This window comes from Urocitellus parryii, chromosome 1 (genome assembly GCF_045843805.1).
Source record: "Urocitellus parryii isolate mUroPar1 chromosome 1, mUroPar1.hap1, whole genome shotgun sequence".
Classification (NCBI taxonomy): domain Eukaryota; kingdom Metazoa; phylum Chordata; class Mammalia; order Rodentia; family Sciuridae; genus Urocitellus; species Urocitellus parryii.
Window position 1 is genome coordinate 77,683,421 of NC_135531.1, and position 13,156 is coordinate 77,696,576.

The 13,156-nt window shown below is 35.1% G+C and overlaps 1 protein-coding gene across 2 annotated transcripts in view; it reads right to left on the reverse strand.

The window, feature by feature from the left end:
- The window catches only part of Ell2 (elongation factor for RNA polymerase II 2), a 72,564-nt gene that overhangs the window by 33,296 nt on the left and 26,112 nt on the right, over positions 1 to 13,156 (reverse strand). The window lies entirely within an intron of this gene.

The following is a 13,156-nucleotide window of genomic DNA, read 5'->3' on the forward strand; positions in this document are numbered from 1 at the left end:
TGTTAAGTGATGATTAAAAAGAGGGTTCATTGACAAGTATGTAAAGTATTACTTCCCACTCTCCAGCCCTCAAATACACAGAGTCTTGGTAATTTAGTATACAAGTAGAGAGGGGTTAAATACTCATTCGTCTCAAAATCTGTTCTTTCTATTATTGGAAGATAAAAAGCTAAGTGGCTACCAGGTATGTGTCAGCTCATGAATGTGCTAGTGAGAACAAACATGTATTAGCAATAAAAGAGAATAAAATCATGGCATTTGCAGGTAAATTGATGAAGCTGGAGAATATAATGCTGAGTGAAGTTAGCCAATTACAAAAAAAAAAAAAAACAAATGCCAAATGTTTTCACTGATATAAGGAGGCTGATTCATAGTAGGGTTGGTAGGGGGAGCATGGGAGGATTAGAACTCTAGATAGGGCAAAGGGGTAGAAGGGGAAGGGAGGGGGTATGGGGGTTAAAAAGATGGTGGAATGAGATGGATATGATTACCCTAAGTACATGTATAAATACGCAAATGACGTGAATATACTTTGCATATAGAACATGAAAAATTGTGCTCTATATGTGTAATATGAATGGTAACACATTCTACTGTCATATATAACAAATTAGAATTAAAAAAAATTATGGTCCCTGCTCTTGTAGAGGACACCCTGTAATCTCTGACTTAATCCATCTAAAGAGTCACAAACTTTGACCTACAAGAAGGACTTGGAGTCAACATCTCTAACTCTCCAGAAGAGAGTGAAGAAAAGTAGAAGGGAGAGAGTGTGCACTATGTGGCATATACTAGACGTGCAAGAGATATCTGTTGAAGGAATGAATGAAAAAGGAGATGAAATAAGTCAAAGAAACAAATATTTCCAAAGGAAATTCAAAGACTCAGAGTTTAAAAGGTCAAGTTTTATGAAGTGCCGAGAGCTAGGTAATAATCCATAGTGCCTCTATTATCTATGAATTTAAACTATCTTTGTCTCCCTATTTTAAATTAACCCCAATTTCTGAGTAATAAGTCTCTACCTTTATTATCTAGTCTATAAACAATGTTTTGGGAGCACTACAATCACTATTTAATTCCTCCAATTTCCCCCAGTTCTAAAATGCTCTAACTTTGTGAACAAGTCTTAATGTACTGTCTGTAGGTAGTCATTAGGCTGTCTTACTGGGAGTGCAAACTCCACACCTTGTCTGCACCCACACTGGCAACTTCTTGATCCCACAGCAGTGGAAAATAGCAGGAGCTAAAGAAATGCTTGTGGCAAACACAAGAGAACTTGAAGTCCATCTCTATGCTGGTATTAACAGCTTTCCCTGATACATGTTTTGGTTTTCCCAAGAACAGGGAAATGCTGCTGGTCAAGAAGGATATATCCTAGAGCCTCCCTAAGACTTGGAGAGGAGGCAGACAGGTAGGAAAGGTGTGGACAACTGAAATCCCCTCCCCACCCTGACTCCCTGAACTTCCATCCATCTTCCTCACAACTTTCCATCTCAATCTGCAGAATCTAGTTGGGAAGATTTTCACAGTGGTTGAGGTTTCATCTCCAAGTCAGACTTTGGATTCAGTTTAGGTGGAAAGATTTCTTCTGTGAAGTTCAGGTTGAGGGAATAAAGCAATACTTTACCCATCAAAGTATGAAAGGTCACCCCATTTGGGAAATTCTAAGCTGTATTTTTTTTAAAAGTAGAGCCTTAAAGGGGCTAGAGTTGTGGTTCAGTGGTGGAGCACTTGCTTAGCACATGTGAGGCACTGGTTTGATCCTCAGCACCACATAAAAATAAATAAATAAAATAAAGGTATCATATCCATCTACAACTTAAAAGAAAAGAACCTTGAATTTTTTTTCTATTTTTTAAAAGAATGACTGAAGTCTGTGCTAAAATTCTACAAACATGAATTATTCTTTCACTGAAAACTGTTAACTTAATTACTAGAGTTCTTTAGCTTAGATGTTTACTGACAAGTCATGGGAAAGCTCTTAACATATCTTTATATTAAGCATTAGATTTTTCCTATTTCATCCTCCAAACTTAGTCACATTTATATTTTTATGGTAAAAGAATGATCTTACTAAACATTTTTTTCCATTTTATTATTTTTTTTTAACTAACACACATGTAGTTAGAGTCTTTTGTAAATGTGGAGAGTTCTATCACAAAAATATCTTGTATGAAGTACATTTCTCAATAGATTAAGGTCTGGCTTGATGGACAAAGGGGACTTTCATATTCTCATTTTTAAAAAGCCTCTTGAAGGGCTGGGGTTGTCACTCAGTGGTACAGTGCTTGTCTCACATTTGTGAGGTACTAGGTTGGATCTTCGGCACCACATAAATAAATAAAATAAAAGTATTGTGCCCATCTACAACTAAAAAAAAAATTTTACACCCTACAGTGTAAAACTTTTCATTTCCTTCTGATTGGAAGTTATAAAACTTAAGTCATTTAGCTAAAAGTTTCAAGTAAATCCTGAGCATAGCCCCCATAACAGTTACCCAGTACAGTATGTCAGGCTGAGGCTAAGAGATCTTGTATTAGTCATAAAGAATCAGACATCAATCAGTCCCTTAGAAAAGTAAAAATTCTGACTTCATTGACTTCTTAAAGTGCCCATTTTACTTCAAATGAAAGAGGCCACTTTAACTTATTTGAGATATTTATTCTAGTTCTGTAAATTCTAATCAGAGGTAATTGAAAAGCAAATATGAAGTATACATGAGCCATAGAATGGCTAAATATCCTTTAAATAAGGCTCATGTGCATTTATTAACTTTTCATTTTCTTCTAATTGGAAGTTGTAAAACTTAAAGTTATTTAGCTAAAAGTTTCAAGTAAATCCTGAGTCCCTAAATATAAAGACATTCCCACTGACCTATTGGAAAAGCTTAAAATACCTAAAATTGAGAAGTTCCTATATCTTACCAAGGGATGTTCTTCCAAGACTGTTTCTAAATCAGACCTCAAAATTAATTTCCCATGGTAGTTAGCCCAGTTCCTAAAAGCTGATCCTAGGCCCACCTTAACCAGTACATTTTCACTTCCCCATCCCTATAGTCCATAAATTTGAAGGGCAGTATTTCAGAACATGCTTTGTGACCATTTGGAAGAAAAAACCACCTACACAAGCTGTGGAACAGGCTCCCATATATCTCAGAGGACATCACAGATGCATATCCACAAGTTCCTCTGACACTCTAGCTATCCATAATGCTCTGGGTTAGATAACATCTCAAGATACCCCACGTGCAGCCTTCAACACCTAGTTTAACTTCTTCATTTTATAAATTGGGGACAAACAGGCTCTGGTCTACTCTGAGATATCCTAGTTTAGTTGTGAAGCCTCCTCTCCCTTATCTGTCCTATAACCTGCTTTTCCCATTTATCGAGTGGCTTGCTCTCTGAGTGAGCCAAAGTGTTTGTTATACAGACTTACCAGTTATAAACATAGTGCTACTCTTTATATCCATTTCACTCTTGAAGACATGCTTAGATATTGGTATAAATAAACTTTGTGTCTAATGGGTAACTTAACAAGAAAATATTACTTAGAAAGTATTAAAGATTGCCTTATTCCAAACAGTTTCTTATTCAAGCTGAAGGAAAGAAAAATATATCACCCTGTGTAGGTAACTGGAAGAGCAGATTTTAATTTTCATTCCAAAAATGAGAGACCGAAAATCAAAGGTTTAGGACCACAATCCACAATTCTCCTCCCAAACACCAGTCTGTCTTTGATAAAAAGCTACAAAGACAAAGTTTCAGGAAACTTTCAGACATTTATAATTAACATAAACACTGTATACCGTATACCAAGATGTGTAAGTCAAAGCTTCTAATTATTCTCGGATACAAGCTCAGGCATGTGGCAATGGAATACTGTCTGAAAGGTCATTTCGACATCAAGTCACAGACCTGCTATTTACATAAGGATCCAGGGCAGAAGTGCAACGTGCATGCTGCTGCAACTTTTGCATCTGCTTAAAAGTGTATGCTAACATCTGCTTAAAAGCAGTCGGCACCTTTCCTGCAGAGGTTTCCTACCCTTAAGTCCAATAATACTCAGTATTGGATTGAGGTATACACTAAATTAAAAATAGGGCCAGTAGTGTTTCTTCTCCCATTTATTTAAAAGCTTTGTTATTTTGTGAATATTATAAATGATTGAAGTGACAGAGCTCTTCTTTAGCAGCAATTCTATGAGCTTTAATATCCAACTTTCTGCTAAGGTGACTATAAATGTTCAATGAGATACTCATGAACCAGTAATATTATAGTTTGATATGATAATTCCTGGTCTTAAAGTAGACCTATAGGAACAGGAGAGCTAAATTCACCTAGTTTAACTTCTTCATTTTATAAACTGGGGACAAAGAGGCTCAATGACTTGCTAAAGGTTATGTCCATATTATAAATTGTAATCCCTAGACTCTCAGTCCCCTTACCTTGCTCCATGGTTGCCCAAAATACTCATTACCATAATAGTCACATGTTATGTTTATGGTCTTTCTTCCCCCACCAAATATAAGCTCTGCAAAGACAGAGGCCTTTGTCTATTGTGTTTCCTGAATGTATTGCCAGCATCTCCAATGGTACTGGCACAAAGTTGTCACTCAATACATATTTGTTGAATGAATGAAAATGTGGATTAATGTCTAAGCCAAGGCTAGAACTGAAGTGTCTGCTTTCTTTCCACCAATATTTCCAAAGCATGCTGAAAAGTTTCCTTATGTAAAAAGGGAATTCTACCCTCAAATAAATTTGGGAAATGCCAGGTTAAACAAAATGACTTTCTTTGCTGTAGGTCCTTTTAACTTAGTAGTTTTTCCCAATTTGTATGACCTCAGAACCCATCTCCTCCACCCCTCCAGTTATCTTAGAAAGCCAGCTTGCCTCTTAAAATTATTTGGCTAATTTATCTATCATTCAACTGCACACTCAAATTCTTTCCAGATTCTTGATAATTCTAATTTCCTAACAATCTAGAAAATACAGTTTAGCTAGAAAAATATATTTGCATGTACCATTCAGACTGTACATGGTAGGTACAGAATAGATAATCTAGAATCAGAACAGAAAATAGAAACCTCAACCTGAAACCCACAAGTCCTATTTTTCAAACTAGAGCAGCAGTTATAACATTAAGGCCCAACTGACATTATAGGTTTAGAGAAGGAAAATAAAAACCTCTCAGATCAGCCCAGATGTGCAAACAAATGCTGGGGGAGGAGTAGGAAGAAGAGGGCATCCTTCACCAGCAATAAAAAAAGTTAAAAATTAGAGAGATCAGTAAGAGCTAACTAAGTATTTCTGAAGATAAGAAGGGTGGGAAATGGAGAGATTCCAACATACTTTCTTGCATGTGTTTCTACATCTGGAATTTCATATGAGAGAGATACTTTGCTGAGGAGAGTAGTACAAAATGCCAACTTCATCTAGCACAAAGAGAAATATTGGCAGTTATCCAAAAAAATTCAGTTCATGTAGCAATTAACATAAATAATTCAGGACAAAATAAGTCCATTTATTTCTTTGAGTTCTTCCCTTTTAGTAAGATGTTTATAAAGTAAAACAAAATAGCTTTCCTTGTTGTTCTTCATATAGCTCTGTGAGATCCAATATTAGAATTTCTTAAGTAGTTCTGGATTGGAGAGCAGAACAGCCCAATAATGAGCTCTTCCCTGATTTTGGTAGGATCCAGAGTTACTGGAAAAATGATTCCTTAGAATAGCACTCTCATTTCTGATGTATTCTTTGAAATTTATGACCCTTTTGGAGAAAACATCGGTGGCAACATTTCAAAACTAATTTTATTTGAAATTATAAGTAAGCAATAACATCTATGGAAGACAAGTACTCATTTTTAAAAATCAAGTACACCCAAATTGCTATATAAATGAAACTGAAGAAACTGCCGAATAATTGTTGGCTCTTTGAATATAATTACTCAATTAATACAAAGCCAGCCTTCTGGTGTGTCAGATGAGGTGATGTTGATTAACTAATTGATTCATTTAATTTATTTATTCTACATACATTAACCAAGTGCTACTGTGCTGGGCAATGTTTAAATTTCTGCAATATACAACTGAATAAACCTCACAAAAATCCCTGCTATTGTTGCACATATGTAATAGAAATCCAGACATGAGATGATAGTAGCTAGGTCCAGGAAATAGAGAGAAAGGTATTTATTTTTCAATTAGAGATAGCAGAATTTCTAGACATATTAAATGTGAGGAATAAAAGAGAGAAGTAAAAGATGACTGTAAAGTGTTTTGCCAATTGTGTGTGTACATAGATAGACATATGCATTTTTACATAAACATATGAGATTGAATGAATAAATTAATATATCTTGGATGTGATAAGTCCCTTAATATAACTGAATTTATTAATTAGCTGAATTCACCTTTTATTTTTAAAAAACAATTAACCAATGTTGGTTTCACCAGCTAAAAGGGGGCTTCAAAGTTAGTTTTGTTATGACTCATTTTGTAGCTTCATGGCTAAAAATTATTTAAAAGAAACCAGGTGGTTGGGTGTGAGTTGGTTGGTAGCTGGGTATTTCCAGGAAAAAAGTGGGGATGACAATTTTTGGCAGGGGAAAGATGCAAATAACAGATACTAGAGATACTGTATTGGGGGAAAAATATTTGGCTCATGGAGCATGAGAAAATGAAATCGTCTGTTTAAAAATGAATGCAAAAGTGAAGCAAATGCTAAAGTAGCTTTTGGAAGAAAAGTGAGAAAGCCAGTAGTTTGTTCAAAATGTAGTCATAGCTGGACTAAGCACAAGGGCCTCCTCAATGGCTATTGGAATTCAGCATCTCTTATCATAAAATTGAATTTCATTTTGTTTTATTAACCAGTTACTCCCAAAATGTAACTCCCCTTCCCACCCACAGAATCAATGTTGGTATAAAAATGAACTAAATTATCATCAGATCCTTAAAACCACCCCTGAGCCCCATTGTCTACTTCCCAGTTAACAAATCACCATTTAGTGACTGAGGTTACTGACAACCTGAGGAGTTGACCTTGACTTCTCTTTTTCACACAACCTCAGCCCTTTCAAAATCTAGGTCATCATAAGTCCTACTGCCTTTCCCTCCTAAATTATTCCTTAAGTGTATGTGTTCATCTACATCCTCTGTTTTGGTTCAATATTACCTTTTCTTATTGTGGACAATTTGCCCTCAGCCTCCATTTTGGACCCTTCTCAATCCCATCCTCTAAATCATTCTTCAGTTATCCCCTAACATTCAGTTTTTTAAAAAATTGTTTTCATAAAATGCCAATTTTATGTCAATCCCAAGCATCATTTACTTTTTCATGTCTCCCTCTTCAGTATTCATGCTCCTTAATAGGATATATAAGGTTCCTTCCCAATAGACTAGCACACTTGCAACTAAACCAGTTTAACTGGGCCTTATTCTCTGTCTTATATTTTGTTTTAGAAACAATATTTTGCCATTAGGCACCAAACACACTAGCCTGGGTCCCTATGTCTTGTTTTAGCTCTTGCTAATTTATTAACCTTCATTTAAAATTCAGACCAGGAATCCTTTCCTCTTTCAGGGAACTTTTCCTTTCCCAGGGAGGTGGGTTCAGAGGTCCCTTTTTTGGGACCCCCAAGTCTCCTCACCTCTACTACTGTCTTCACTACACTGTACACGAAAGTACTTATTTATGTGTCTTTTTCTTTCACCAGACTGTTTTTAGAGGTTAGAACCATGGTCTTATAAATATTTTATATTTATATTTGGGGCATACCAGATATCTGATAAATATTTGTTGGATTTATCTGGAAACTTGGAAATAGATTAAATTCATTCAGAAATAAATTTATAAAAATGAAATGCATTACTTAAGAGTCTGTGGAAAACTGGACTTCCCAGAAGAGGCAAATATAAATAAAATGAAAGGAGGAAGAAAGCTCATACAGCTGCTGCTGTGTGGCACAAACGTCAGGATAAGAAACTTTCTGACCTCTCTTGTGCTATGTTTAGCCCCCAAACCCAGGCCAAGTGGCTTCCTGGGTTTGTGGAACTTACATTTATATCATATGCTTTTCTTTTTAAAAAGTGTATCTCATCTTATGAAAATATTAACAGAAATTCTGGTTCCAAAAAAAATTCCACTTGAAAATGTGACTCTGCTTCTTTAAAGCCACTTCATATTTTAAAGAACTTATGGAGACAACACTAAACAATTCTATATTTAGTAATTTTGGTCAACTAGGAAGCAGAATTATTTTTTTCAAAGGTTTGTTTCTCAGAAACAAAGCCCAAACCTGAATTCTACAAAATAAATAAATGAATAATAAATATGACTGGCAACTTTCAATTCATTTGCTCTTCTTGCTTCCCTGGAATCTTGAAGAAAGCTGTCACAAGGAGATTCATTCAGAGAAGCAAGCAATAGAGCAGTGTACACATTTAAAGGAAAGACTGTGGACACCTGAGAGTGAGATGCACTTTTGTGGTCTTGGGCTCCATTTTTTTTTAAAGGAAACCTTGTAAAGAACATGAGAATTGTGTAAGAATAACATTATAAGCTTAATTCTTTAGGAAACTTGTCTTGCATGATACTAGAAGGAATCGCTGGCAAACATGGGCAGTTCTAGAATCTGTGCCTCCAATCTTTTTGTAGCTGTGGGTAGAGACTATAACTTGACAGATGAGAGTCCTTAATATCAACAGAGGTTTTGAAAAGTGGCCCAGGCCCTAGGTTTTGCAAAACACATGGTTTTACCCAAACCCCATCAACACTACCATTAGAAATTATGAATTCACCAAGATAAACAATAGATAAAATCTGGACTGCGGTTGTAGCTCAGTGGTGGAGCATTTGCCTAGAATATGTGGGGCACTGGTTTCGATTCTCAGCACCACATAAAAATAAATAAATAAAATAAAGATACTGTGTCCATCTACAACTAAAAAATAAAAATAAATAGATAAAAATCTAAAAAACATTCCCATGTAGATTTGAAATTGTATTTAGCCTTTAATTCTGTTTTCAACATTAATTACTTTCAACTCCCCCAATTAAGCTATACAGAATTTTGTATTTTTTTCTCAAAATAAATCTTATGAGAAAACCCACCATGGATTACAAAGAGTCAGAGCTGCTCTGGTTGAGGGACTGGATGATGGGGGACTGGGACTGCTGAGGCAGCCACTGTGGTAACATCATAAAAGCCCGTGGGATCAAAGGCATAAAGCCATGGTCTACATTAGAGATGGAGAAACAATAAGACATGTAATATGCAATCACACCTAAAATGACAATTACCAAAGACATGTTCAGAAACACACATGCCACCTTTTAATGGGAATCAATGCTGACACTAAAGATAGGAAACTAGGAAACGGCATCCTGCTGTTCCCACTCCTTTTAAGAATGCTTTCTGTAAAACTGAATCCCCTGCCATTTCCATTTCTAAGTTAGCCCTCCCTTAATGGCTTGAGAAGAAAAAGTATAAACTTGTCTTTTACACACAGATGGAAAGGGAACAGCCTAAATTTTGCAAAACTAAACTGAACACATCTAGTGTGCCTGATCATGGGCTCTGAAATGAACTGCCCAGTTTCCCATTTTGGCTCCAGAGTCTACCATCTGCATTATCTTGAGCAAGTAACTAACCTCAGCAATCCTCAGTATCCTCCCAGTAAAATGTAGATAATAATATTACCAATCTCATATGACTGTTGTGAAGTTCAGATATAACCCATCTAAGGTGCTTGACATAAGGCCCAGCACATAGTATGCACCAAAACGTGTTTGCTCTGGTCATATGAGGACAACACTGGGGAGCTCTTGCTCCTACTTGTTCTGTTTGATACAAGCACATATGTCTTCCTTAAGCATAATGATGTCTGAGTTTTAAATTTTCAAATGGTCAAAGAATGGTAACAAGCACCCTATAGATAATCATAAATGACTCCACTGATTCTGAATCATTTGCATTTACCTAAGGGTTACAAGCCTTCCAGGTCTGAACTTTAGTATTGATGTCAATGAAAGCAAAAGAAGCTATCTAGAAAAACAATTAAAAAGATTGGTAATATTTCTAACCATCCTGAACTCAAAGTATAGATTAAAAAGGTACAGGGCCAAATCAGCCACAATAGATATCCTAAAAGGCTGAAAAATCTCAGATGCTCTGATACTCCAGCAGGGTAGCAAACATTGCTTCCCAAGTGTCCTATCCACACACACACACAAAATACACTGCTTTCAGAGCTCCAGAGAATCCCAGATACTAGCTACAGCACAACAAAGAAACAAATAAATAGAATTAAGGGTTCTCATGGGAACTACAACTTTGTGACTTTACAGCATTCAATCTTCATAAATACAAACAATTTTTGAAAGACTTGTGTTTTTTTTGCTTGTGCCAAAGCTATAGGTACCCCTAAAAGTGAATAAATATGAATAAGGTCTTAGTATTTTAATTTTCATAGATCTTTCCCTCCCCCCCCTAAATATCTGCTCTGACATTACATTTCTGTGTTAAGGTCTATGCCAAAAAATTGGTTCTACTCACAAGTTCAATTCATTTGCTAATTTTTCCTAGTATATAAAGTAAAACTATTTCTGACTTCACAGGTGTCAATATGTAAAGCACCTCCAGAGCTAAATTAGAACAAAATAGCTCTGACTTCTAAGACACTTGGCATGTCTGATATAAATAAGATGGCCTGTTAATCCTCTTAGATAAATTGATTTATGATTGTAAGAAATATAAGACTGAAATGTTTCTAGGGATAGTATAGCTGGGCTATTAACAAAGCCATCAAACCTATGGATTCACATAAACCTATGTATTCACATAAACCTATGTATTCACATAAACCTATGTATTCATATTCTTTGACCATTTGAAAATTTAAAACTCAGACATCACTATGCTATCAAACAAGAGGCAGAGATTTACATATGAACATTTAATGCAATTACTATATTTGGATAATTAACATCATAGAACTTCTGCTTGATTATCTTCTAGTTAGTTATTTAATTCTGCTAGGAGGTAGCACCACACACATCAGGTCCCTCTAGGACAAAAGAACTAGATGAGGTAGTAAACCAGTTTATCCCTTTGTCAATAGCTCACTGCATTGCCCCATAAAAAGAAAGAGATCCACATCAGCGGGCTTCATGAGAAGTTTGCAATGTTCCTTTAAAGAAGGCAGGCATGTAAAGATGAGGGTGGAAATCCAAAAACACTAAATTATTAGGACCATAAACATTGGTACATAAAAATGTCAGAACAGCAAAATATGTAAAGTGTTATATAAATAGCATAATTATTTTTTTCTTTTTAAAAATTTATTTTGCATTATAATTCTTAATACACCATTATACAATAATTTATCATATCTCTGATTATATATAAGGTATATTGACACCAAATTCATATCTAGCATAATTATTTTTAAATGTTAGAAAAAAATGTAATTATCTCAAAGAGTATCTATGATTGCTAATGTAAAAACTTCCCCCACTATATTGGGAGAAACATAAATTATATAAGGAAATGAAAAAAAAAATCAAAGCCATTTCTTATGGCAATATCAGATGCAAACAGTAAAACATTTGATAATACTTCATGATATCCTAAAACATCACTGTTTTACCCACAACAGATATTACCAAGTATGTCATACTGTCAGTTTGTAAACATCAAATGATTAACTTTGAAATTTAAAAATCATGCATTTTGAAAGACAGAACTTTCAAAATAGCTGCAATTTTCTGGGGATGGGTAGACAATTTGGTGGCAGTTACTGAAAACTTGAAAAGCCTTAATATTGTTTGATTTAGTAAATTCTACATCTAGGAATTTATCCCAAGGAAATAATTAGTGGTGAAATAAAATATTTATGCACAAGGATGTTTTTAGTACTATTATTGTCATATAGAAACTATATAGGAGAATGGCTAAACAAATGATAGTTTCATTTCATACAATGAAATATTAGGCAGCTGCTTAAAACTTCATGACTTATGCTAAATGGAAAAAACAATAGACTACCATTACAATTTTTAAAGTGTATATGTAAGCATGAAAAAAAGACTAGGAGAAATCCTAAAAAAGGTCTTTCACTGTTGGGGACATTTCTATTATTCTTCTTCATTCATGTATATGTACTTTATATAATCCTAAAATGTTCATTCACTTTGTTTTTCAATCAGAAAAAATAATGGCTGTATTAAAAAAAACAATAAATTATACTTTAGGTTATCACTATGACCCTGGTCCTTCATGTCTTAATTGCCTTGAGTATTTTTTAAAGAAGTTAGAGATTGTTTTCTTACTGAGTCAGAAATTATGACATGTAACATTTTATCCAAAACTAATCATAATTATCTTATTCTTCCAATTCTCTACGGAAGGAACAGAACACTATCTTCCTTAAAAAACAACAATAACAAAAAACTGCGGAGCACGACATTTATTCCAGTGGCTTAGGAAGCAGAGGCAAGAGTATCATGAGTTCAAAGCCAGCCTCAGCAAAAGCAAGGTGCTAAGCAACTCAGTGAGACCCTGTCTCTAAATAAAATACAAAGTAGGGCTGGGGATGTGGCTCAGTGGTAGAGGGCCCCTGAGTTCAATCCCCGGTACCAAAACAAAACAACTCCCTCCCCCAAAACACAAACAAACAAACAAACAAAAAAACCCCTACACAAAACAAAACAACAAGTATCCTTAGCACAAAGTTTCCCCTTATGGCAACAGCTGTGGAAATATATGTCAGCATCACCATACTCTTCAATGGAAATGGAATACTCCCCAATACCTTCTTCCTAATTTATGAAGGCTGAGTTGAATGAATACCAACAGGTCTAGACTGAGGAAACTAAAAAGCATTCAGATCAGTCATAAGAAAGAAGTTCTTAGATTAGTAGAGTATTGCATTCATAAATATGGCTATTCCTTATATTCTCATTCTAAAATAAGATATCCCTGACATAACTTATTGAGTAATTATTAAAGACTCTAAGCTTTTTAAATATTATAAAAGACTTCCCTTTTCCTATGGCTGCTTATCTACCAACTTCTTACTGGTGTGGGTCCAATTTGGTTCTTAATCTGTTCTCTATTGAATTCTGAGTTTTGTTACCTCAAGCCCCCTAAGAACCTC